Source organism: Haemorhous mexicanus, chromosome 3, assembly GCF_027477595.1.
Source record: "Haemorhous mexicanus isolate bHaeMex1 chromosome 3, bHaeMex1.pri, whole genome shotgun sequence".
In the NCBI taxonomy this organism is placed as follows: Eukaryota; Metazoa; Chordata; class Aves; order Passeriformes; family Fringillidae; genus Haemorhous; species Haemorhous mexicanus.
In genome coordinates, this window is record NC_082343.1 from 107,850,848 (window position 1) to 107,877,230 (window position 26,383).

A 26,383-nucleotide genomic window follows, 5' to 3' on the forward strand; every position below is an offset into this window, starting at 1 on the left:
CTGTCTTCTCATGGATTTCTTACACATAATTATAAAATTGCTGAGAATTATTTTAGATGCTTTTTTCATGTTTTTATCTCTATTAGAAAGCCATATCAGGTTCTAACATCCCACATCTTACATCTCATGGGCAGTTTATTATACCCATATGTTTTGTGCTAATTTAAACTCTTTATCTTAATTGATGTTCCTTTTCCTCAGCTTTTATACCCTAATGTAAAAAAATCCTGTTCAGAAGGATGGATGCTTCATGTCCAATTTCCTTTTGATGAACTTTCTCTACATCCCCTTCATTATGAATTAGGGGTCTTAATGGTGGCTTCTACAGCAATTTAAGTGCCACAGGTATTTGGTACCCAAGGTACATGGTTATGCAATGTTTGCATCTACAGTCTCATTAATTCATAAAAATAAACTTGATTAACATTGTCTGAAACACAGCCCCCTTTGAAGTAGACCATGCACTTTAGCTCTTTTTCCAACTCAGTTGACCTGAACGATATTGGTTACAAATCTCCTCTCTGAACAGACACATCCTGTCTGCACACACCTCAGTGCTTGCAGCCGTGCTGTGGGCAGGCCAGCTGAGTGTCTTTCCTCTTCCTTTTCCATCTGCTTGAGGCTGTCTCATCTCTCTCTTGGCTCAAGGGAGAGTGTTTACTGAGGGAAGAGGGTATGGAAGAGGTTATGACTTTCAAAGATAAGATCCTTATTGTGGCTTACTCTACCCAAGCACCATTTCTTCCACTGAAATCCAGACTGTCCTGTCCACTGCATTGAGACTGGTCATGTTTCCATCTGGGGGCTGTTATCCTCTTCCAGGAATGTCTGCCATCAGCAGTATAAGGCTAATTCAAACCAAGAGGACAACTGCACCTGCTTCCTCTCCTCCAACAGGGCAGCTGAGCATCCAGATGTTTATAGTTGTGGTTGGTTTTAGATATTTTTCATCTACTTCTCACAGGAACTAACAGTATTGATTTCCAGTGACCATACAATCCTGACTTCCTGTCTTAGAGGACTCTAGTATCCTTTCCACCTTCTCTATCTTTGTCAAAGATCTTTCCTTTGTATATATTTTTTAAAAATAAAACTTGTATCTGTGCTTTTTTGGTTCTTACTTTAGATTTTAAAGACAGTGTTTAAGTAAACCATCACTAGATTTAGCAAGCTACTGTATTGCTAAAGGAGATGCTTGGGAATAATTGAGCTTAACTTTTCAGATCAGATGAAACTTTTATATTTCATACTTCATGACACTTATGGATTCTGAATGGAAGCTCTTCTTAATCTGGCTTTATTTTATACCATTTGATGGATAGCATATTAAGTTTTCCATTTGGCAATGAATTGCTTGCAAGCTGTTTGCAATGGAGACTTATTTGTGTTTTCACATGTTCACTAATTTTCTGATCATATATTACTGTTCTACTTTGACTCAACCCATTGTGTTAGAGTTCTCAACATGCACATGTAAGCTGTAAACATTTTCACAGAACCCTTACTTTCCCCAGATTTCCATGAAATTACTCTCTAAAACATTCTTACCAAAATTCATGACCAAAAAAATGAGTTAGAAATTTTAGCTGAATGCTGTTTCTCAGATATTACTTTTGCATAATTTATACAGTCTGATTTTGACTGTCAGGCTGAAGGTTCACTTCAAAGCCATCTTCTGCAATTCAGTTTTCCTTCAGTCTCCATGAATTTATAGGGAAAGTCATAGCTGAGTTATGATGAGAGTTTTCGACCCTGGTATATGTATAGGATTTATTATGATTTTAAAAAGTAGGAGATACAGAGAAATCAGCAAAATTTTTTTTTTTTTTTCAGTTTATATACTTGGTTGTTTTCTTTCTTAACTTCAGTGACCAAGAGAATGATCACTGGTAGTCACTACTAATTATAACTGGAATATTTCTGTTTTCTGGGCAGAAAGTGTGAAAAGCAACAGGGAATAGCACTGTCTTATTCAGTTCTAGAAATCTGCAATGTAGAAGTTTGCCTCTGGAGTAAACTGCCTTGGCATCAGTGGGAAGAAGCAGGCAGTAGCAGGATGCTAATCATCTAGGCATCTTTTAGCACCTGCTGCACACAAACACACTCCTGCTGTATTTGGCAGAGAATCACTCTCTCATGTTGCTCGTGGCCTTTGCCCCTTCAGGATACAAGACAGTGAAAAGGATGGCCCTCCTCATTTGATCTGTATCTCCTCTGCCAATGCTTCCAGCAAGCCTTGCCAAGTTATCCCAGTGGTGGGGTGCAGCCTTTGCAATGCACAGTCCTTTCTGCCAGGACCCAGCCTGGACTCATCAGATTTGTTGATTCATATTTAGTTAAGTGAAGGTGACCTTATGACTTGATGACTTCTGTTGACCATATTTTTCCAAATAACACATGAATATCGCTGAGCCTTTAAAATTTTATTAAAGATTAAGGGTTTGAAGGGGTTTTCTTTCTGGCAAGGATGAACACAACATTTATTTGTCATGAAAACTGAACTAATCAGTATAAGGGCAGAACACTTAGAACTCATTCTTGAAAGGGGTGTGTGTTAGGGGTGGGAGGACACATGGCTCTTATTAACCTTCTTTGCCAGTTCTCATAATAAGGAAGAAAAGATGTCCAAGTTCAATTTTCCTCCTCTGCCATGTTCATTGATTACGTCATTGCCTTTTAAGCAGGTAGACATTTCCTGGTGGGATGGAGTTAGAGGCTGTCTCAGTAAGAGACATTAATCCCAATTAAAGTCCTATTCCCTGCTGTAGGATATAGGTGTTTCTCACATTACAAAAGCAGTGGGGACACGTTTTGCCACCACCACACCTCAGGAAAGGAAACAAGGTATCAGAGGGAAGGGGAATCTCTGCCTCTGTCCATGGCAGGTGAGAACAGCCCGAATGGATAAGAGTGTTTGTAGCCAGGGCTGAGTTTGGAGCTGAGACTTAGGCTACTCTGTTTTCACTAGCCCTTCATTCAGTGTAAATATCTTCCATCCTGATGTTATGCCATTCACTTATGGGCTGTGTTTAGTCCTATTTAAAGTCAAAGGATAACATTTCTTACAAATGTTAGAAAAAAGGACCACAGTTCTCAGAGTAGTTCCAGCACCTGGTTTCATGATTAAGCACCATTTGTGGGTGCACAGAGGCACACTTGGATGTTGGCGTGTGTGTGTGTGTGTGAGTGTGTGTGTGTGTGTGTGTGCACAAAAGAGTAACACACTTTGTCTTCTTTCATTGGCAGTCTTTGGGTACTTTCACTCAGGATGGGAGCAAAAGGTCCAAACATCTTCAGGCTGGGCTGAAGCATCCCAGGAACAAGCAATATAATAAAATACATTTGTCCAGTTCCCATCTATTTTTTAAGGAAAGTGACCGTGCATCTGAGCACAAGTATGCTCAGATTATCTTCCCTTTCAGGTTCTGGGCATTATAGGCCACCAGTGCTTAGGCTGGACTCCATACCCAGCTGTCCTATCTGGGACACTATGTATCTGTCTTGGTTTTCTACAGAAGCACTCCAAAGACAAAATTTTTTTTACATGCTATTTGGAAATAATAAAGCTGGAATCAAACTATAAACCCCAAAATCTTTAGACAGGACTTAGGCAGACACAGTCATCTGACTCCCAGTATTTGCTCGTTGCAGGAAGGAGGAGGAAAAAACTTCCCTCCTCAATTCTAGGGCTGTTCAGACTGCTGTTAGTTTTGTTCTTTCTTCCCATCCTTTTTGGTTTTGCACTGACACACTTCTTACTTCACAGCAGCTATTTTGTTTCTCAGCACTTGCCTTCAGTGGACTGTATGTGGCAGAAGGTTTCTGCTGAGGCAGTGAAGACACGGACCCACTGAGGAGGTCTGTCTGTGGTGGGAGCAGAGTCAAAGGTGTTTAACCGGAGTTTGTGCAGAGCTTCAGAAGCCAAGTTTTGACAGTAAACGTGTTTACAAGGTGAATTCTCTCCATCAGGCAGGGGAGTAGCTCCCCACAAAACCACGCAAGTGCTGGAGAGAAAGTAAGTGATTTTTTGGGTGTTTAGACTGGACGAAAGTTAGCATACCCACCAAGGCTGAGGGATGTGGGGACAAGTTGTGATGCTTCTGCAAGCTGGTTGGGCAGGATCTGGAACAGAGAGTGGCCCATATTGTATCATGGCTAGAGTGTACAAACACAGCATAGCAAAAACCCATGATCTAAGAAGACAGGTTCAGTGAAAAGCTCTTCACCTGCCAGCACTAAATTTTATAGGTTTCCAGTTCTTGGGTCAGTGGCTTTATTAAGACCTGAAATATTGCTGGGTGAGTATTCTTTAACTTACTTCCAGCTGCTGGGGATATGCTTATTTGTAACACACAGGTTTTCCAGTAAGAGGGGAAGTTCAAAGAGAAATTGTGAGGAAAAAAAGTGATGAGTAATCCAGACAACAGTTAGATTATAGACCTAAATCCAGCTGCAACTCCAAGGTGCCTTTTTGGATGAATCCTGGAGATATCCAGGGTTTATCCACTGTGTCAATGCTTCCATACATACAATGTGAGTAAAATGTGTCTTCTGCACAAACACACAACTCCCAGCCATTCTTTATAGCTATTTTCAAAGGGTCTAGAGCCCAGGTTTTTCAAGTTAATACACAGGCTACATCCCAAGCCAGAACTTTTTACCAAGCAAGCTAGGGAGAGCATTAGCTTCCATTCAGATACAAAGCAAAGGTGCCTCCTCCCTGGAGTCAAATACTGTGATTCAGATTCCTTTCATGAATGAGGAAGAGGAGAATACATGGGGCTCTAACACACCAAATAACTTGTCTAATCTCTTCCCTTCAGATCACAAGAATATTGGGTATTCATTGTGAGAAAGACATAATCTAGGGCAGGCACACAGCTTGAGGAGAGCACTGAGTTTAAAGCCAGAGGCTGACTTAATGTACAGATGGAGTAGGGCAGCAGCCAAAAGCTGGAAACCCATAAAACCTCAGTGTTCATTCTACCTTCTTTTTCTATGGCAGGCCCCAGCCACCAGGCTCTTATTTTCCCTCTGTTTTATGTCCAATTCCCTGAGCAAAGCAGCCCATTCTTGTCTTTGAAATGACCAATCTGATAGGTCTCAGATTGGTGCTGTGATATGGAGGGAGGCTGTCATTCCCTGAAAGGAGAGAAGGAGCCTTCCAAGGGAAGATTCCTTGGAGTGATCCAATGTCTTTTGGTTTGCTTGGGTTTTTTTACTAGTCCAGTCAATTATAAACAAAAGACAGCATTTTCTTAGTCACTTATGTATAGAGTCACTAGGCACATTTTCTGGGGTTAAGGGTTCCACAGAAACACAAATGACTTATGGTTAAGGTGTCACAGTGATAGAAATGCTGCTCAGGACTTATAAAAACCTAAGTCATAACATAGTTCATCAGTACTGGGACACAGGATTCATGGAAGATCAATGAATGCCCTTTTATGACATACCCTTTATTCTCTTAACTCAGCAGCTGAGGAAAATGCTTAGAAGTTCCAGGGCTTGAGGAATCTAAAACATCAAACTTCTATGTGCAAGGCATTAAATAAATTGTAAATAAGTGTATGAATTGTACTTGAATTTGGGATGAAGGAAGTGCAGATCACATTCAGGTTCCTTTAAAACCAGACTGATTTTTGAAAAGTTTCTTCCAGGCACTTGCCTATTTTCTCAGCTGTTCATTAAGCAGTATTTTATATTGCTGCTTTGAAGGACATATCTAACATATTAATTCATCTCAGAGTAAGATCAGGTTGAATTAAGGCTGTCTGAACTTGACAGAAAAATTGGACAAAAGCTTAACTATGTACATCAAACATAAAGAGCATTCTTGGTGCTAGACCATGGTACTGGTGCTAACTCTTTGCCTGATCTTTCTTCTTCAGAGACTGAGATATTCCTGGTGCTAGATTTCTCCTATTCTGCTAACCAAATAAGGTTCTCAGCCTTCTTGCTGCAGGCTCCTCAGCTTTCCTGAAATGGGAGTTTTGCTCAAAGTGCTCCAACAAGAAGCCACAATCTCTGTTGACTTCCTCAGTAACACTTTTGGCTTTAGCCTTCCTGTCTCTTAGTTGCCTCTGCTGTAAAGCAAAGGTAATAAAGTTTAGGGTTTTTTCTCCCTAAGACTATTTTGAGGTCTATAGTAATTTACAGAACAATTCTACTTCCCCCAGGCTACAAATATTTTGGCTAAAAAGGATGTGTGATTTTCAGAGGTGCTTGCCCAACAATTTCTCCATCTTGGACTCCTGTGAAATGTGTCATGCTAAGCACCACAACATGGACACACATTCACATGCACAACTTGTAAAAAATGCTGCTTTTGTTCTTCCTGCTTGGTGCTTGAAAAGATATATCCAAATCAGTAAAAAGTAGCAATCTTCTTCTCTATAAAAGAGAAATACATATTTCCATAAAAATGGTAATCTTCTATTTTTTGGATATGGCATATCTATTTTTAAATTGACAAATCCTCTGCAAAACAACATTTATCCTCACATACATTAAGCATTACATGGTTCCCTTCATAATGCATAAATTGCTGCCAATAATATTCCAGCAAAGCTGTCATTGGTAAGAAATTGTTTTAACCGGATACAACCTGGGAGGGAGAAACCTCCCTTAATAAACAACAAGTAAGAATCACCTATTCAAGGAAATAGTTAAAAGAGGCAGAAGTGCTGCAAGACAGAATCAGAGAACACACATAATCCCAGCTTGATGCAATTACTCTAACATGAATTTAAAATAAAATTAAAGTTAACAGTTTAAACTGATGTTTGAGGGGTTTTAAAAAGATTTAGTTTCCCTTGGAACCACTATGTTATTTGAGCCACTTATAATCTCAGAGCACAGTGCTCATAACTTCTCTCAAGCACTGTTACTACTAGATTATGCCCACAGGTTAAGTTACAAATGTCTAAAAACCTTAAAATTATTAAACCTAGATTAAAGTGTTTAGAGAATACAGTGTTATTTTAGTCTCCTGCCATATCCTACATTTACTATAAAACTGTTATATTGGCATTCTAATGAAATGTCATAAAGCAAGTATGTAAGGAGGTGTTTTGGGTTTGTTGCAGTCTGATGGAAGCCAAGTTAACATGGCAACCAAAATGTGTAACAGAAACACTTAAATGTTTTTCATAAACTGCAAACCTTGTAAGAGCCTAAGAGAATGTTGACTACTGGGCAGTACATGACTGAAGATTACTACCATATATTCTTGATGCTTCATCCTAAACCACTTTTACACAACTCAGTTATCTCAGGTGAATAACCTAGTTTCTTTCAGTCACACTCTTGCCCATCAGAGTCCTTTGACTGCAGCAGTCACGTTTAAAGAGGAAGAGATTATTTATTCCTTGAACATTAGGAGCAAAGTTATTACACTCTGTCTAATATTTAGAAAGATTAGAGCTGGAAGGTGCCTATATGATTCTCTGGCCTGTCTTTTCTTGACATTCCCCACACCTTGAAGAATACCTTATTCTGATGACTTTGAAATGGATATACACTATTTACAGAGTCCATAATGCCTGTAATGCCCTCCTTTCTCAATATGTTCCTGTTATTTTTCCTCTCTGTAATGCACATGTTCTTTGTTCTGGTACACAGTTGTTTCAAAGTTCTTTATTTAACTTATTAAAGCAAAAGAAGAGTCTCATTATAAGACCTCAGTTGCTGTTCACAAAAATAGAAGGGTTCAGTGATGTCTGGACTACAGCTTAAAATTTTACCTCATGTCATGCTCATGAGAAGATAGAGACCATCACACACAAATTAGTGCTCTATTCTTGTTATCAGGGAATAAAGTCTGCTCACGTTCAGTTCTGAGAGAAAGAAAATAACTTGATAGAGTTCCTTTCATCTAATGAACTCCAGATGAACACTTTAAAAATGCTCAGTTCATTCATTTGTGATAAGACTGTTTCATTTCTCAGTAGCAAATCCTCCACTGAGAGCACAGATAGCTAAACGAGTATATTCACATACAGTAGAGCAATAGAGAGAGGAAACCACACAGAGGTGTGAAGGAAGGGACAGAGAGCTCCCTGAAAAAAAAATGCCTGCACTGTAAGGGAATTTGTCTTATGTTTATTCTCAGCTGATTGGAGAGGAAAATGCAAGAAGGTATTCTACTGCAAGAGTCAGTGTGACCATTTACAAACCAAAGAAAAGTTTGCATAATAATTACAACAACAACAAAAAAGACATACAGCTGACCAGAGAATCAGACAGTACACTTTGCATTGATCAGAAAGGTTTGGGCAGTCTGGGGGTTAAAGTGCTAAGAACATGGCACGAGGGAAGCAGACGCCTCAGAGGTCCAAAACAGAAAATCTTGAGGAATAGAAGGAGGCCTATTATAGAACCACAGGATAAGCTGATCCCATCAGGATCATTGAGTCCAACTCCTGGCTCTGCACAGGGCACCCCAAGTGTTACACCATGTTCCTGAGAGCATCGTTCAAATGCTTCTTGAACTCTGTCAGGTTTGGTGCTGAGACCACTTCCCTGGGGAGCTGCTCCAGTGCCCACCCACGCTCTGGATGAAGAACCTTCTTCTAACGTCCAATCTGAGCCATCTCTGACTCAGCTTCAGGCCCTTCTCTCAAGTCTCTGGTCATGAGAGTGAAGAGGTCAGTGTCTGTCCCTCTCTTCCCCTCCCAAGGAAGCTGTAACTGCAGGGAGGTCTGCCCTCAGGCTCCTCCAGGCTGGACAGACCAAATGACCCCAGCCACTCCACACACCGCTTCCCCTCAGGGCCCTTCACCATCCTTGTGACCTTCCTTGGACACTCTGCAATAGCTTAACATCCTTCTTACCTTGTGGCACCCAGAGCTGCCCCCAGCACTGGAGGTGAGGCTGCCCCAGTGCAGAGCAGGACAATCCCCTCCCTTGCCCAGCTGGCCATGCTGTCCCTGATGCCCCCAGGACAGGGATGGCCCTCCTGGCTGCCAGGGCACTGCTGACTCATGTTCTACTGGTCAGTGACCTGAACTCACAGGTATCTTTCTGCAGCACTGCTCTCCAACCTCTCGTTCCAAGCGTCCAAATAGTAATGGCAATAATAATAACAACAATAATGATAAATTTAAGTGTTGTTAGTTAAAATTATTTTAAAAATTAAACCTAATATTAATCACAGTTTTAGCTGAAGCAATTTTAAATTAATAAAATACTTCCTGCTGAACAAGCATGTAGCAAAACATTACAAAATATTTAATTCTTAGTGTCTGTTCATCCCCTTCAAAACCCCTTCAAATCCCTACTAAATGTTTTATTTTGAGACAATATTTAGAATTTGAGAAACTTTAAGTTTTGATCTAGGCAATAGATCTTTCAAAGATAAAATAAGGACACTTTTAATTTCAATAATATGGTGAATTATCAGTTATCCACTGTGTCTTGATAGCTTTCATTTTTGACAAAATAAAGAAATAAAACTTGAAATCCAAAACACCTGAAAAGGAAGTGTTGACACAATCTCAGTTCCAACTCTGTCAGCAATGCAAATGAAAGTGAGGAGTGAATATAGGAAAATTACTTAGAACTGCCCACTAATCACTACTTAACTTGAGACTTCTTCTTGATATGGGTGTACAGGTCCAACTCCCTTACTGTCTGTCTGTCTAAAGGTAGGTGAACTTTGCCTCTGCTCAGAAACCCTGAGTGACCCCTAACAAGGAAGGTGCAGTTGTTGTGTAAATGAAAAGACGAGGTTGAAGCTAAGTACCAAGCTCTCTCTGGTCAGAGCTTCTAAACTCTGAACTAATTAAATCCCAATTTCTTCCCAAAGAAGAAAACAAAAGTGTTAAGCCAGCATCTGCAAGCCAATCACATCACCAAAATAGAAGTAGCTGTAGTAATACTGCAGGAGGAAACGCATTATAAAGGCAAGGCAGGGGCTGCTTCCTGTCAAATCTACTGTACTTGGTTCCAATCAGGCAGTGGTGAGGATCATTTAGAGCCCCATCTGTGCCTCACGTTGTCTCATGGAAATGGAGTGTGGAGAGTACCATTAAAGCTTATAAGTCTTTAACAGAGAACTCAAGTTTGCAGGCACTGGTGGGCCTGGTACATCCCTTGGATCATTAATGGTTGAAGTGCATTGCATTTGAATGTCTTGTTTGGCTGGCTCAGAGGCATCTCTCTTTCTGTTGGTACAGCTGGCAGAACTCATAACCCTGTCCATTGCCAAAATATCTCCATTTCATGAACTACAAACCTCTCTGCTACAGCTGACAGAACTCACCATGAGATAAGTGACAATGCTTGAAAGGTCTTTTAGCACAAGACCTTACCATTCCCAAGAGGGAAACAGCTGTGAGGCAAAGTAATTCCAACATTTTGCTGGCTCAAACAATAGACTGCATAGGGGACATAGTGGAGAAACAGTAGTGGTTCATGACATGTTCAACATTACAGGTGGGAGCACTTACAAAATCTAGTTACAGGGGCAGGTGAGGAAAGGATCTTGAAGATTGCAAATAAAAGTGTTACTGCCCAAGTTTATAATCTTTGGTTTTAAAATTTTATTGTTTATTATTATTTAATTTAACTGTTCATTAAAAGAAAAACAGTGGCTGAATCTTCTACAAACCTCACCAGAAATTGCTGATGAGATTGGCATAGAACAGAATAGGGAATTGTTTTATCAAATGGTAAAAATTTTTAACATATCAAAACTTTATTCTCCAATATGTAGAGAGACTCTTCAATTTTGTGTAATTAAGGCAATTTTCCTTCAGTTTCTAGTAGGCTAAAATTTCCTATGTGAATCAAGTGGAACATGCATTTCCCCATAACCTTCAGGCACTTCATAAAAGAACTATTTACTTCAGATAAATAGTTATGTTCTAAGGATAAGAAATTCCTTAACAGGAAAAAATATTCAAAGACATTTTCTGGAAAATGGCTATGTTTATGGACACAAGTTTTCATTTTGATAAATCAACATTTTCCAGCAGAACAAAACTAGCAAAAGGGAAAATCTCCAGCATCCTCTTGTATGGGTGCTTTTGACATTTCACATTGGTCCAGACTAAGAGATACTTTCATGTAGGTGGGGTCTTGAGAACAAACTGCAGGAGATTTCAGAAATGTATAATGAGGTTTTTTTATCCAAAGAAAGTGTGAAACATTGGTAGTATCTATTATTCTTAATGAGACATATCAGGTATTGTTTTTAAAAATGTTTTATTGGGTCAAAGGGTCTGACAAAGGTCGTTAATTCCTCAGCCTTGTTAAATTTCCCAAAAAAGTCTGTCTTAACCCCAGAATAACTCTGATGTAACAGAACTCTACTTCAGCAAAACATGGTTGTAAAATCACACAGCTCAAAGACAGTTCAGGCAGACAGCTAATGTACACCTCTGCCCAAAGAAGAGCCATCCATATCTATGGTGGGTTCTAAGATCTCCAGCAGTGGAAACTCCACAACCTTTTCTGGTTAAGAAATACCAGGACAGTTAATTTTTCTTCCATTGGCACAGAACAGTAAACATTATCATATTTGTTGTCTAATGCATGAAAAGAAAGATGCATCCTATACTTTTGTGAGCAGTATTGTATTGGGAGGACCAATATAGATCATGTTCCAAGTCTTGAACTTTGTAGGTAAGATTTTATTTCCTGTCTCAGCCAACCCCTTTTCAATGTGGCTTTGATTAACTCTGTCTCAGCAGTGATTTTTCCTCAGAAACATAATGGAAGCAGTACCTTTTCCACCAGGAAGAGTAAGAAGAAGAATTTTCAAGGAGATTGACCCATTGCTGACAAATTTCCAGTAAAGTCACGTACTCTTCTGTAAATCAATCTTTGTGTCCTGGCTCATCAGGCCAAGACAGTGCCAGGATCTCAAAATCTCTTTTGAGATTCTTTGTTATTTGGTAATCTGGTTCTTTGGTCATAAATAGGGCTGGTTTTGGCCAATGGATTCAAGACTTTCAGGACATTTTCCTACTAGTCAACCAAATTCATGGAAACATGAACAAAAACATTTTCTCATGTCCATGCTCACAACTTAACTGATGTCAGGATCCCTGTCCTGGTTTGGACTCACACTCATGAGCACTCTTCCTTACAGTGCCCAGGCACGTGGGAAGAGATTTCATGGGACAGAAACTGCTCTTGACAAAAAGTGTGAGACCAATCAGTTTGGGAATTCAGACTCAACAATGTATACTTTACCAGGGCACTTAAATGTCTGGAGAACAGGCATTGTGCCATTTTAGGTACTTGTGGGAGATGTAGTCACAGGTCTAAAGGCCAGGAATAGCCCAGCTTGACTCTAACCCAACAGCAGGAAAAATGGCTGAGTTGCTGTGGCATGTAACTCTCTTCCAATAGATCTTGAGGTACTTTACTACCATACATAGTCAATCAGGAGAGAGAGATACCTCAGAGACAGATGATAAACAAACATTGTGAGCCTTAGCTGGGTTAGCAGCTGTTAACATCAGGTTTAAGTTAAGTTACCAAATCACATTTAATGTAAGTAGCGACTGTAGTTAAAAAAGGGGAAAATCAGAACATAGCAATGTGCTCCAGCATGAGTGTTTCTAGCCCTGGTTCAGACCCAGACTGGTGTGTTAGTTTTAAATTCTTCCACAATCAGAGATGTTTCACAATAGATAAACCTATAATAATGTGGATGTACTGCAGAAGCCTTGCACACAGAAGTCCTGCCAGCAGCCTTATTACACCTGAGTGATACCAACTCAAATTCCTCCCTTCATATCAACTTTAAAAGCACTGCTTCGTGGGGAAAGAAAGCCAGTCTCTCAGGTAACCAAATCCCAAAACACTCAGGTCTTTATAGGTTAAAACAAACACCATGAACTCAGCCCAGAAATTTATTGGCAGCCATTGCAGTTTTGGAGACTGGGGGGTTTTATGTCCTCTCTGCATGATGCTCCACTTAATAAACAGGTGGTTGAATTGTGCACACTAGATTCAGTTGCCAAATGGCCTCAAGATGTAGCCTCACACGGAGTGCATTAGAGTAATCTAACCTTGTGGCAAGAAAAGTATGGATAACTTGAGCAGGGACCACATGTGACAGGAAAGGTTGTGCTCTTCTTGCCAAACACAGCAGGAAGGGAAAAAACCCCTCTTGGCTGGCTGCATCTGCTACCACAGAATCAACAAGCTGCCCAAGATCTGTGTGCTCCAGGACTCAAATGCTCAATGGGAAGCTGGACCTAAGTTCTGAAATAAGTTGCTTGGATTCTCCAGTACTCTGGAGCAGGAGCCTAGAAATTATGTGACACATTCATTTAAATTGAATAATGGCAGTTTTCATGACTAAATGTAAAACGAACGATGTAGCCTGTAATATAGTCCTTGTGTTATTTATTCTGATACTAAATGTAATTTTATGCTGTTCCTACAATTTCCATGTGGAATGTGCTTACTATTTTGAATTCATAGGAGCATAAGTTCATCACTGAAGTGGGAATATGATGTTTGGGAGAATGTGTGTGGGCTGCTGAGGATCAGGAGAATGGTGGTGTGAAGTGTGGCACTAAATGGCTGCTCCTGCTAAATCTGGCAACAATGAAACAGATAAAAAATGTAGCTATTTTTACTGTCACTGGTGTTGTCCAGCAAATTCTAAGTGAAGGGATTATGTTGGAAATCAACATTGCATTGGTGCATTTCTTCAACATTTCCCCCACTGTTGAGAAGCTGAAATCAGTACCTTAGCACAATAACAAAGATTTAGGGTAATGGGAAAAAATCAAATTCTTCAGCAAACTGTCTCAGATAAAAGAAGCATGAGATGACTAAACCCTAGACTATCATAAAAATCATCCTGTTGATTTGCAGTACTGAAGAAGGGTAAAAACATGAAATAAAGGGAGTCCTCACTTTCCCTTGCCCAACTCTTTGACAGTTCTTACAAATTCTACCTCATCTCATTCTCACATATGTGTTAGCTTCTAATAGTAGCTTTCACTGGATTCTGTCCATCCTAAACAAGGATGCAAAAAGAAGTAGATTTCTATCACCTAAAAATTTAAATATGTTATTGTTGCAAGTTTTTTAGCTTGTGTCAGTTTTTCCAGGTTGCATCTGTTGTTTCCAGGGATACAGACAGTTGTTCAAAAACTTCTTGAAAAACCCCAAGCTTTCTTATTCCCAAATCAGTGGGAATATTCACCAGAGTATCTACACAGTGTAGGAACATACATTTTGCCTGCTTATGCAGTGTAAGTACCCTGATGTCTGTTCCCTATTGCCTTTACTCTGTTTTGTGTAGCGTATCCTGTAAAAAATAGACATATCAAACATAGCCCTTCCCCTGTTTTAACCAAAGTATACTGAAAAGAAAGGCTGTGGTAAAAGATTCACATGAAGTCCCAGGAAGTTACTGATACTGCTAAATAACTGATTTTAACCACAAGAAAATGAAGAGTGACTAGTGCCCAAGTCTCTGTTCACAACACTATTTATTCAGAGAACCTGTTATAGGTGCTATTATAGGTCAACTCTACCTGAGAAACCTCCTCCTTGGAGACAAGGCTATTTGAGGACCAATGAAGGACTGTTCAACTTCTGTACCTGATCTTGGTGGGGATGGGACTGACATTGCAAGGGGGCTCACTGCATAATACTTTGATAAACTCGGTTTATTCTTTTATTGGCTTAAGCATTGCAGTGAAAACAGGATTTGCATGTCATTTTTATTATAATTTGGTTTCCTGTTCAGGCTAAAATGGCTTTTGAAACTGCAGTTTATCCACCCATGAACTAGAACGAGGTCTTGTAAAACTGTGCGGGCTTTACGCTGCTTTCCCTTATTTGAAACATGTGGAGAAGCTTATGGTTGTGATCTAGGATTAATACTGTTATAGGCAGGGTTAAATCTAGTTGGAACTGCTGGGTGTGACCGTCACTCTTCATTTAAGATAGTAGAAACAGGCTTATTTATGATGTGATAGCAGTATTTGAGTTGAAACAAAGGCACACCCAAGACCACTAAGGAATTCAAATTATCTCAGAGGATGGCTTTGCTGGCTGTTTTTTAGAAGGGTGTTTGTGTGCACGTATTCATATCTCAGAGAGAGAGAGAGAGAGAGAGAAAGAAACAAAGTGCACAGAAACTCTCACTATGAAACCTCTCATGGCAAAGTCAGGGTAAAAGATCCCTTTCAATTTCTCTCTTTTCTGCATGTTTTCCTCTGCTCTCCCCTTCTCCTCCTTTTCATCAGCTATTTTTGCTACTGAACCTATTTATGTGGCTCTGATCTCAGGCATGTCTGTAAACTAGTTAACTTAAAAGAAAAAATTAAAGAATTTATTTATCTGCTACCCTACAACCAAATAATTTCCCTGGTTGAGAGCATTGCCACAGAAACAGTTCCCCTGGCAAAAAGGGAATTTGTACCAGGGTCAGAGAGGGAGCAGACAACTGGACAAGCTGTTGCAGTCCAGAAGGTTTAGGTTGGAAACCTTGGCATAAAGGAATTTTATTCAGATAGAGTCTTTATAGGAACTCAGATTTTCATAAAAAATACTGAAAAGTAACAAGTGGTAAAATCACGAGCAATTCCAAACATTATTTTTGTTCTGATGTTGTTAAGCACTAGGGGGACCAAACCAAGAGTTTCCATTATGGAATAGGAGGAAACTTGGTGACAGAAGATGTTTTCTTTGCTCTAATCTGTATTGGTCACTCCGAGTTTGCTACTGCACCTCTCACAAGAACCCTGTGTGCTCACTGAATCAGGAATGACAGAATGGCTGGGTTTGGACGGGACCTCTGGAGACTCTGTAGTCCAACACGCCTGGTAAAGAAGGTTCACCCAGAGCAGGTTGCACAGGGTTATGTCCAGCTGGGTTTTGAGTATCTCCAAAGATGTGGGCAGATTTTAATTACAGTAGAGATTTGTTTCAGATCATTGTCCATTTAGACATCTATCACTCTGGGTTTGCACTGTGATTTGTTTCAGATCATTGTCCATTTAGACATCTATCACTCTGGGTTTGCACTGTGATTTGTTTCAGATCATTGTCCATTTAGACATCTATCACTCTGGGTTTGCACTGTGATTTGTTTCAGATCATTGTCCATTTAGACATCTATCACTCTGGGTTTGCACTGTGATTTGTTTCAGATCATTGTCCATTTAGACATCTATCACTCTGGGTTTGCATTGTCTGCAAACATTCTGGAGCAAACTGTTGTACCAAATAAGTATGCATAGCTACAGCCAACCTCAAAACTGGGCATGCATCCATATCATGGGGTAAATGATTGTGAATGTATCTCAGAAAAAAAAACACATTGGTAGAGTAGAACTATTAGTTTTGGACATTACAGTGTGAGATGATATGGTATAATTAGCTGCGTTGACTCAACAAATATACAATAAATCTTCCTCAAATTACTTTTATTTCAACTAGAAAAAACTCAGCAAAATTTAATGCCTACCAGGGACAGCGGAAGCACAAGTCAAATTTTGTAAGTCATTTCAGTGGTCAATTAACTCAAAAACGGCTAAAGTTTCTGCTTTGTTTCAAGGTTGAATTTGATTGCATTTATTTTCCGTCATGACTTCTGATAAGATGAAGAGCCTTTGCTATTAAGTGTCAGTTCATCCAGTCATGTCAAACTTGATTCTTGTCACCGGTCTCATTCACAGATAATACAGGTGGAGGGGATCCCCAAGACTCAGCTGCAAGAACCTTTCCTATAACTTTATGTGAAAGCCCTTTCTACCTCCATGATTCCCTGCAGGAGTAAAGTTCAGTTCAAAGGGCAGCATCCTGGTAGTGGTCCCCATCACCACATCTAGAGCTAACACAACAATCTCCAGCTTCCTCCAGATTCCTCTCCTCATGTTTGTAAGAACTGTGTTACCCTTTTTGTTTCAGTGCTGTCCTGGGGATTTAAACTCATCTGCTTATCCTTTACACCTCTCAAGCCATTTGCAGAGATACTTCCCTGGTCTGTAAATACAATCTGCTTCTACTGAACGCTATTTCACTTGCCTGCTGCTGAGCACAGAAAGCAAATTATTCAAAGTAACTGATTGTCTTTGCTACTAAGCATTCTTTCCTAATGATATAATCTCTAAAGAAGTTATATAACAATTCTGTTTTCCTCCAATTCATCAATAAAAACACTAAATAGCAGTTGACCATGAATCAAAGCTTAAATTAAACTACTTCATCAGAGATGCCTCACAAGTAATTTCTTGTTCACAATTCCATGAGGGTACTTAACCAGTCCTTTGTTTAATGGATTAATACTCTGAGTTTATCACAGATATGTTTCTTGGTCAAAGTGAAAGAAAATTCAAGTCAGATATCCCACAAAAATCTATATCAACATTATTATCACTGAATGTTTAATTTCATCAAAGATATGAAAGTACAGACCTGAAAAAAAAAAGCTACACCAAAAATGCGCATGTTCATTAATTTTTCATTCTGATATTCATTATGTACTTCTTTAATTCTTAATTAAAGAAGTGACAAATAATGCTTTACATTATTTTTCCAGGGATTAATGCCAATGCTGACATCCTTATAGTTAAACTTTCACAGTGGTACCTCAGTTATAGCCTTTTTTTACACCTCTACACTTTCTTCAGTGTTTCACACATCTCATGTTTTTCCTCTCTTCCCACTTGTAGAAGTGGGAATCCTCACTTAGTGATTTATCAGCCTCCTGCTTTGCTCTAGAACTGGAAATGTTTTCTACACTGCCCTTTGATAAGAATATCTCCTCCAGCTCCATCCTGAATGAAAACCAGGAATGCCCACTGAACACTGCTTCCTCTGTGTCATAAGTAGCAGTTGGAATAATATTTCCAAGCCCTTAATGTCATAGACACTCTCTGGTTTTCCTTGGTGCTATTACATTTCTCTGGTTTGGCAAAGTGCTCCTCCTCTCTTTCTTTGGCTTCTTTCCTAATTTTTGCTTCAGTTCCTTGTCTAATATTATTCTTTGCTGCTGGTTTCTGCTTTATTTCTCTTTCTTCAAGATGAATTTTGATTTTAATTTCTCTCACTGTTTCTCCTCTCTACTAGATTATTTTACTTTAGCACCATTAACATCTTCTAATTCTTGGGTTGTCATTTTTGGATAAGAGAGAAAACTTTTTTAAACACTTCCTCATTATCTCTTTTTTATTGAGCACTGCTTTCTACAGGTCATTTACACTCATATTTTTGTCAATTTTGTAAAATTAACTCTCCTGAAACACAAGTTTGTAGCCACATATTAAATGAAAGAAAAAATGGATATTTACTTTAAGGCAATTATTAGATTTCCCTTCTAAAATTGCTTACTCTTTGTTTATCAATATGAGAACCAGGTAATTCCCTTTGGTTGGCTGCAAGATTTATTAATTTTAGTTGTTACATATTACTTTCAAAATTTCCGACTATTTAAACAGAATATGAGGATTCAAGTAAAAGTATTAGAGTTTTTCAGGATAATGCAGCTTTTAAGGATTTTTCTGGCACGGAATAGATATAAACAAACCAACCATTCAGTTTGCAAAGCAGATTGTGTACTACAGACTGTGATTTTCCTGTTAGGGCATGGATTTAGTAGAATGTAATTTTATTTTTATGTTTGGCATAGAAACACATGGGTGAAGATCACCACCTCCTTTTCACTTTTGCTCACTAATCCATATTAAGTACATTTTAACCCTTAGGTCTGTCGTAATGTTGAGTTTCCTGGGCATTTCTTCTTTCTTCTTACAGAAAGTTTTATCTGGGAAGACTGGAAGGGGAAGCAGGCCTCATATATTTGCCTGGGATTTCCCTTTGGCTGATAGCCCTAAATAGCTAGGGATCTCCAACTCAGCAGAAGTTCATGGGGGGCTAATTCTGTGCCCCAGCCTTTATTTATAGGAAGCTCTGCAGTCATTCTACAGCAGCTATTGTCAGTCCAGCACCTCTGGGAAGTATCTGTTTTTCCCAGGTAGACTGTGTGCCCAAGGCTACACAAAAACTAAGGTGAGAACATCAGAAAAAGCAGTGTTTGATTGGATCAAAGTGTGCTCAGCCCAGCAGGGTGCTTCTGACCCCCACTGTCTTTTATCTAGCCACTAGACATGAATTCCACTATTGGATTGTGAATAGTATGAAAAAAACTGGTCTTGAATCTGCCACCTGATACTTTTATCTGATACTTCTATTTGTGAAAAAAAAAAAAAAAGAGAAAACATTTCCTCTTCTAATGAACAAATTGTTAAGTGCACCTAAATTCCACACAGAACATGACTTTATACCCTCTGCCAGATGAGTTTTTCTAGTTTCTGTGTTTCATTGTGTTATTACTGTTCAATATCTCTGATCACTTCTGTTGCTTTCCTTTGTATTTTCCTTAGGTTTCTTATGGATTTTAGTGGATGCAGACCTAAATTCAAGAGGGGAATGCACTGTGCATTTTTTCAGTGATATTAAAAACGTTAGTGTTTCATCTTGAGTGTCACAATTTCATTTTAAATAAATAACAGTTTGATCCCTTTCTCCCTTTAGCTCTTGACATGGTGTTCTCCTGACTCACCTGAAGAGCCCAACCTCTCTATTTAATCCTTTCCTTTCATGCACACAGATCCTCTTTGTCCTTTCCATAACCAGCTTCACTTTTAGCTATAACAAGAGCACTGAGACAGAGGCAAAAGCAGTGTCTGGACCTGATTGACTGCAGCCAGAGTCATTCCCAGGGGTTGTCCTTTCCAGGAGCAGGATGCAGAGATGCTCGGGATGGTTCTGGAGAGCAGTAGCACAAACCCAGCAAAGTTTTCCTCTCTGGGCTTTGTGCCACAACTCTTTGTAATGGGATCCCCTTCACTCAGGAGAAACTACTACCAAGAATTCTGATTCAATGGAGCCTTTCTGATGTGGCAGTTGCAGAAATATAGCAGTATGCTTTGCATTCAGGTTTTGAAATAATTTACATTAATTCTCACCCAGATGATTTTGGCTGCTCATCATCGAGACCACCACAAAGAAATAGTGATCAGTAAGTGAAATTGGTGCCTTCTACTAGTCACCTCAGGTTCTGGGTAAATTCCAGATCAGATAATAACAATCCACTCACCATAAAATCTCCCTGTGATTCCACATGGGTAGGTGTTGAGGGACAAAATCAGGACAATGATTTAGGTGATTATTTTCTTAAAACTTAACCAAATTGATGAACCAGGTTGGGAAAGCAGTTATGCAGATTATTCACAAATTCTAGTATTTGCTATGAGGTTATACACATCACATGCATTTTAGATCAAAGGCACTTTTTAAAAAAAAGTAAAATTAGACAGGTATGATTCTAGTTCCTACTAACTGACAAAACAGTTTCATTCATTCTGCAAGAAAAATTGTGTTTTCTCCTCCCTTTCAGATTTTTTGTCCTGAAAAAATTTCCTCAAACTGGCTCTGTCAGTACCAATTTATCCTGTAACATATAGTGGATTTCCAGCTCTCAGGGACCTATGCTGACTCCCAATTGGTGCCTAATGCAATTATCATCCATTCTATTTGAATATTAGCATTAAAGAGGTGTATTTTTTTTCATAACGGTTTTGCGTATGTTCTGCATTAACATTCCAGTGCTGCTCAGTAAAAAGTGTTGGCCATCTGCCCACTTTTAAAGTAAATTTTTGGTTTACCATTTTTTAAATTTGGATTTCTAATTATAGTTAGCTCTTCATAAATAGTTTAGCAGAGCTGGAGAGAGTGTTAAGCACTGCATTTCTGAACCTTTCCTCTCTAATAAGTAACTGTAACCTGGCTCTGACACCTCCAAAATCCAATATATTTTTGTAATTTCCCCTTTGTTCTGGAGACTTCCCTAAACTTGCTAAGGGGAAACATCCCTCTTGCCATTGAGCCTGGCAGCAAACCATCATCCCTTCTGTTTGATGCCTCCCAACAAACCAGCTAGTGTCTTCAGCTGGACCTGTGGGCCACCAGCTGGAGAGCTGCAGGTACTATGTCATCAGAGAGATATTCTTTGATGATGTGGTCAGCCTTCCTCCAGTTTCTAGTAAGCCAGTCTTGGCAGGTTTGTCTTGCCAATGTGCCAGCTAATACAGCTGTAATTATAATTGAATCCACAAAGTTAGATTTAGTCTTCCAAGTCCATATATCACCCTTAGTTACTGCAGTTTTCTGCTACTTAAGCATATTTAATTTACAAACTACTGTTCACATTATATTTCCAGTGGCTTTTGAGATGTGTGGAAGGGTGTTGGTTCACATCAGAAGGACAAAAACTCAAGTAACCACACACATAAAAGAGAAAAAAAATAATAGGGCAGACAATATGGAAGGATATAAATGCCTTATGCTATAACAATATTTCAAATGAACATACCACCACTCACAAGGGTGCAGCCAAAACTGGGCAGCAGTCCTGGGAGTGTCAAGCCAGATAATTCTGTACAATTCCAGCTCACTTGTCAGGACAGAACTGCTCTTCCTATGGGTGACAGAGCACAGTGAAAGCACAGTACAATGTGGTGATGAATCATATTTTGAAGCTCTTCTCTGGGACACAAATGCTCTGCTGTGACCAACAGTGAACTCTTAAAAGCCCTCAGTGGCCCAGAAATTATTTTTTGCTGGTGTAACTCCCTACAAGGTTTTCACTAAAATCCTCACTGAACAAACATGTTCCTCCTCACTCATAGTCTTCAGCAGATTGTAAGGGGACAGGACATGATGCTGCTCTGCAACACTGTCTTCCAAATCAGCTGTGTGATTTCTCACCAGATTTTTTTATGATCTCTATTCCTCAACATACTGTACTCAAATTGACCTTCCATGGGAAATACTTTTCCAGGACCCAAAAATCAACTAACCAGTATCTGTTTAAATATCTTCATTCTAAAACTTTTAATGGCTGTACTCATGCCATGGACAGATATAGAGCTATATTCCTATGTGTATTTTTATATTGTCTAGTTTCCCTTCCATTTTCAAAAAATTTGTCTTTTATCAAGATGCATTCTCCAGATTTCTGCTGAGAAGGAACTTTTCTTTCATAAGTGTCTAGAAGGACTTTATTGTTTTCCAAAGTAACAAGAGTAAAGAGACAATCAATCATAAAACAAGTTTTGAGAGAAAATTATTTCTGAGGGGAGAGGACACAGAAGAAAAAAAAAGGGCATATATCTGAAAATCACCAACAAAAATATCTCTTGCACACAATTCAGACTATTTGATTTCAGATATTCTGATATGTCCTCTCATTGCAGCTGACCAGCTTCAAATTCCTATCTACTTTTATGTATTGCACACACAGAGCTGGGATAATATTTCTTATGATGTCCTATGCCTAAGGAGTTTGGTAAGAATCCTTGTTGTAGTTCTTCATGAAAAATGTAGTTTGAAAAAAGAGTAAGTTTAAGTAAAATGTAAGTTTAAGTCTAACAGAGGAAAAGTGGATATCAAAGGTAATCATTGGATGAGGGTTATGGAATAATCTTCCCCCTCCCCCCATTGTTTATGATTTCTTGTTAAAATATTTTCTGGCTATCTCAAACAGAAATCTTCAGGACTTTTCATTAAGAATTGGGTGGTTAGAAAGAGGACTTGCTTTACTGCTCTCTGGAATACTGAAAACAAATTTCAGAAATCAGATCCTCTCTTTTAACAAAGGTAACAAGCCATGAAGATCTTCCCTATTGCCAACCCCACTCCATGGGAACAGGACAGCTAGCATGTTCTGTGAGGAAAAGTTAGAATGACAAATGGGTTTTTGCCTAAGAAAATTGAAGGTAAATAAACAGCTATACCATGAGGCTTGTTGCTGGGCTCTTAATTTCACAAGAAGCTAGGGTGAGTTTCTTTAGAATAGTGTACCATGTTCAGGTATTCCATTAATAAAAAAATTTTATTGGTATATTAATTATTATATCAATATCAACCAAAAAGCTTAATTTAAAGCACCTTTAGAATAATTTCATTATAATGTTGTTGCCTGTCAGAAAATGCTTCAAACAATACGGTAGGCACTGATAAGGGTAGCTGATACAAGTGGCAGAGGACAAAAATGAGAAATCCTGAGATGGCTGCTTCTCTTTCCTTGTTCAGCATCTCAAAATCTTGAAGAAAGCTTTGAAAAGTTCTGGAGAACCAGCTGCTCATTCACTGTGCCATTACAATGTAAACTTGCAAGTTTAATAATAGGTATGGAAGGGAAAAAGCAGCGTTAGATTCAGGAACTGAGGCACACAGAGGAATGGAGCCTCAGCCACAACATCTGAGAAGAATAATGTGGAGGCATGAAGCTGCTGGGATTTCCTGTCATCCTTTGCTCTCCCACTCCTAATCTCCTGAACTGCTTTAATTTTGACATAAGCCTGATTCTAGCATGTTCTTTCGATCAGTCTAAAGGACCGTGACAACACACACATTTTAAAAAGGTAACCTCAGGCACATTTTCCTCTCCCATCACTCTCTGGATGTTGCACTGCTCCTTGACACATTCTTCATGCTGCGAATTCACGGGGGCCCATGGAGGAGAGTCCCACAGGTGCTGGGGGTCTCCTTCAGTGTGAACTGAAATGTCCCATTGGCCACCTCAGTCACTGTGAATGAAGAGCTTGGGCTGGGAGTGAGAGTCTCAGGATAAATATTTTGCCTTGAGATCACTTGGAAGGAATAGGACATTCGTAACCACTCAGTATCAGCCATTAGTAAAACATCATCTTTGCATTCTACAATCTGGCAACAGCTTGTGAAGTTCTTTGCTGATCATTGGTCAATCTCTGAAAAATTTTCATTATCAATTTTGTGTGCAATCTGATTCTTCATTATCTTAATCTTTTCCATTCTATATAATGCTTCAGCTGCAGAGATGCTAGCAGATTTGCAGTTTTAGAGCAAATACAGGCACATTTCAAATAATAAAAGATTTTAATCTTTCTCGCTTTAAACTCTCATTCAACTGTGTCAGATACCAAGCTGTTGTTCTGAAGATTTTTCTTTAGCATGTGTGTGACTTGCTCTGGCTTTGTAACAGATGAAGTGCACTTATAAACCTCAATACCTGAGCAACTGTAATGTCTTAGCAATTTCATAATGAAATTCATATGGAATTTAGCAACACAAGCCAGATTTGTGTCAGAATCTTTAACATGTTCCAGTTGCATGAAATACTAATTAAAGGCACTCATTGTTAACTGATATAAATAGTCCCCACTTAGCCCATTATAGGTATGGGTTGTAAAACAAACAATTATGTGACAGATGATACATGTTAACACAGAGAAATTCTGTAATGACATTTCTGTAACACTGTAACCTCCTCAACCACCATGTGTTCCACATTACAGGCTAAAGGGGGTGCTGATTGCAAAGGTGACGTACTTTCCAGTTTGTGACTTTTCTTCTAAGAATAGAAATGCCTTAGAGCACCTCTGAATGATTTACATTACAAATTTAGTTCAAGCAATGAAATCATTAATGCAAGCTTGATTTTAACTGCTGCATGTGTTTGCTATTCCATGTGCCAGTGCCAAGCAGTCAACTGTGCCTACCCAGCAAACACCACCTTACCCAGACATTGCCTTGGTAATCCAAGCAAACGATTGTTTCCTATTTACCATTTCTTTCATCCAATACCCATTTTCCCACCACTCTGTACAAGGAATAAAGTGATTTGGACCAAACAGAAAGAGACTTCAGAGTGGTTTTGTTTTGTTTTGTTTTGCTTTGTTTTATTTTGTTTTTAAATATGTCATCAAAACTTCAAGCTAATCATGGGATAGAAGCAATCTCTTGGCATTTGGATAAGATACAGAAATTATTCAATTAGTAAGGAATGGTTTCTGCCTTTCCACTAGCCAACATATTCCTGTAACATTAGAAGCAGGTGGCCTCCTTACTCAAAGCACAAACACGCAGAAGTTGCCTAGTGCATTTAACCTGCCAAAAAATATGTATTTGCACATCTGTGAACTTACAATCCTGTGTTTAACCCTTGCAATTACACAGTTTCTAAAGCAGCAGCAGAAGAAATGACCAAGATACATGTGCAGCAAATGAAGGAAAGGTTACCTCAATCTATGGACAATACCAAGAATTATATCAGCCATGAGTTTCAAAAGGAACTGCTGAAGATGGGCTCTGGGTAGTTGAGCTTTATTTTTGAAAAAGCAAGACGCTTATATAAATGCCAGCACAGGACTCAGAAAACTCCAAATTTGACATCTACTTTTAAAAGATTTGAGCCTCAGTGAACAAGACAAAACTATTTGTTAGCAGATATTTGCCTCCAAAGTGCTTTCTCAGAGATATAGATTTCACCAGGACAATCCACCCTGAGCTATAACGTGCACATGACAAAACCAAACTTTTGCTAATATTATGATGATTGATTTACTGCTGAAAGTGGAAAAGTTAAAGCATGAGAGAACAGATGATGCAAAACTTAAACATTAATGGAAATAATCTTGTCTTACATCACAGCTAGAAATTGGCTTGGATGGAAACCCTGGAACTCTTCAGATTTGTCCTTGGAGGCGCTTTTTATCTGGTCTGGATCCAAACTTTTTGGCTTAGAGTTATCATTTGATAAAATGTGGTAAGTCCTTCGTGACACCTCACCCTCACAAAGAGTTGAGAGTTTTCCAAGTCTGGGACTGGGTTGTCCTCTCTGATGGTTCAGGCTCCACCAATTCAGTTCAAGAAGAGACTACAAAATAACACCAAATTTCATGTCCAACAACACCAAATTTAAAAATTAAGACACAGTCTGTGAAAGAACTGAAATCTCTGCATGTAAAGTCAATACATAAAGATGTCTCATCATTCTGGAAAGACTGTGAATGACACTAATATCTCCATGAGTAATTAAAGAAATAGTAGGACCGTTAAATCCATTTTAATCTTTGCTTAATCTTGCCAACATCAAGCAGAATCACCTGTAATTTTACCTAGCATTCAGTGGTCTTATCCCAGAATACACATTTGTTTCTGGAACATTTGAAGCCATTTGGATAGGACATTTGGATGATATTATTGTCCAAAAATGGGGATGTTCTCACTCTTTGGACTTTTTCCTAACCTTTTTTTTTTTTTTTTTGGTTTTTAGAACACAAAAATGATTTACCCTAGAAATGTCAAACTTGATTCAATGCTTGCTTGGCAAAGAGACATGCCTTTGGAGCCTGTTAGAGGGCTTAGGTGGGTAATTGTAAAGTTATTGTTCGTTTTTTCCACACTCATGGCATAGAGTGCATGGCCAGCTCATGTTAATAAATACCTGTTGGGTACATGTGTGGTTTATAAAGGCTTGATTCAAAGCCCACTGAAGTAAATGAAAAGAGTTCTCTGGCTATAAACAGGCTTAGAGTCAGGCTGTAAATGTAAATGACAGGATGGAAGAGAATCT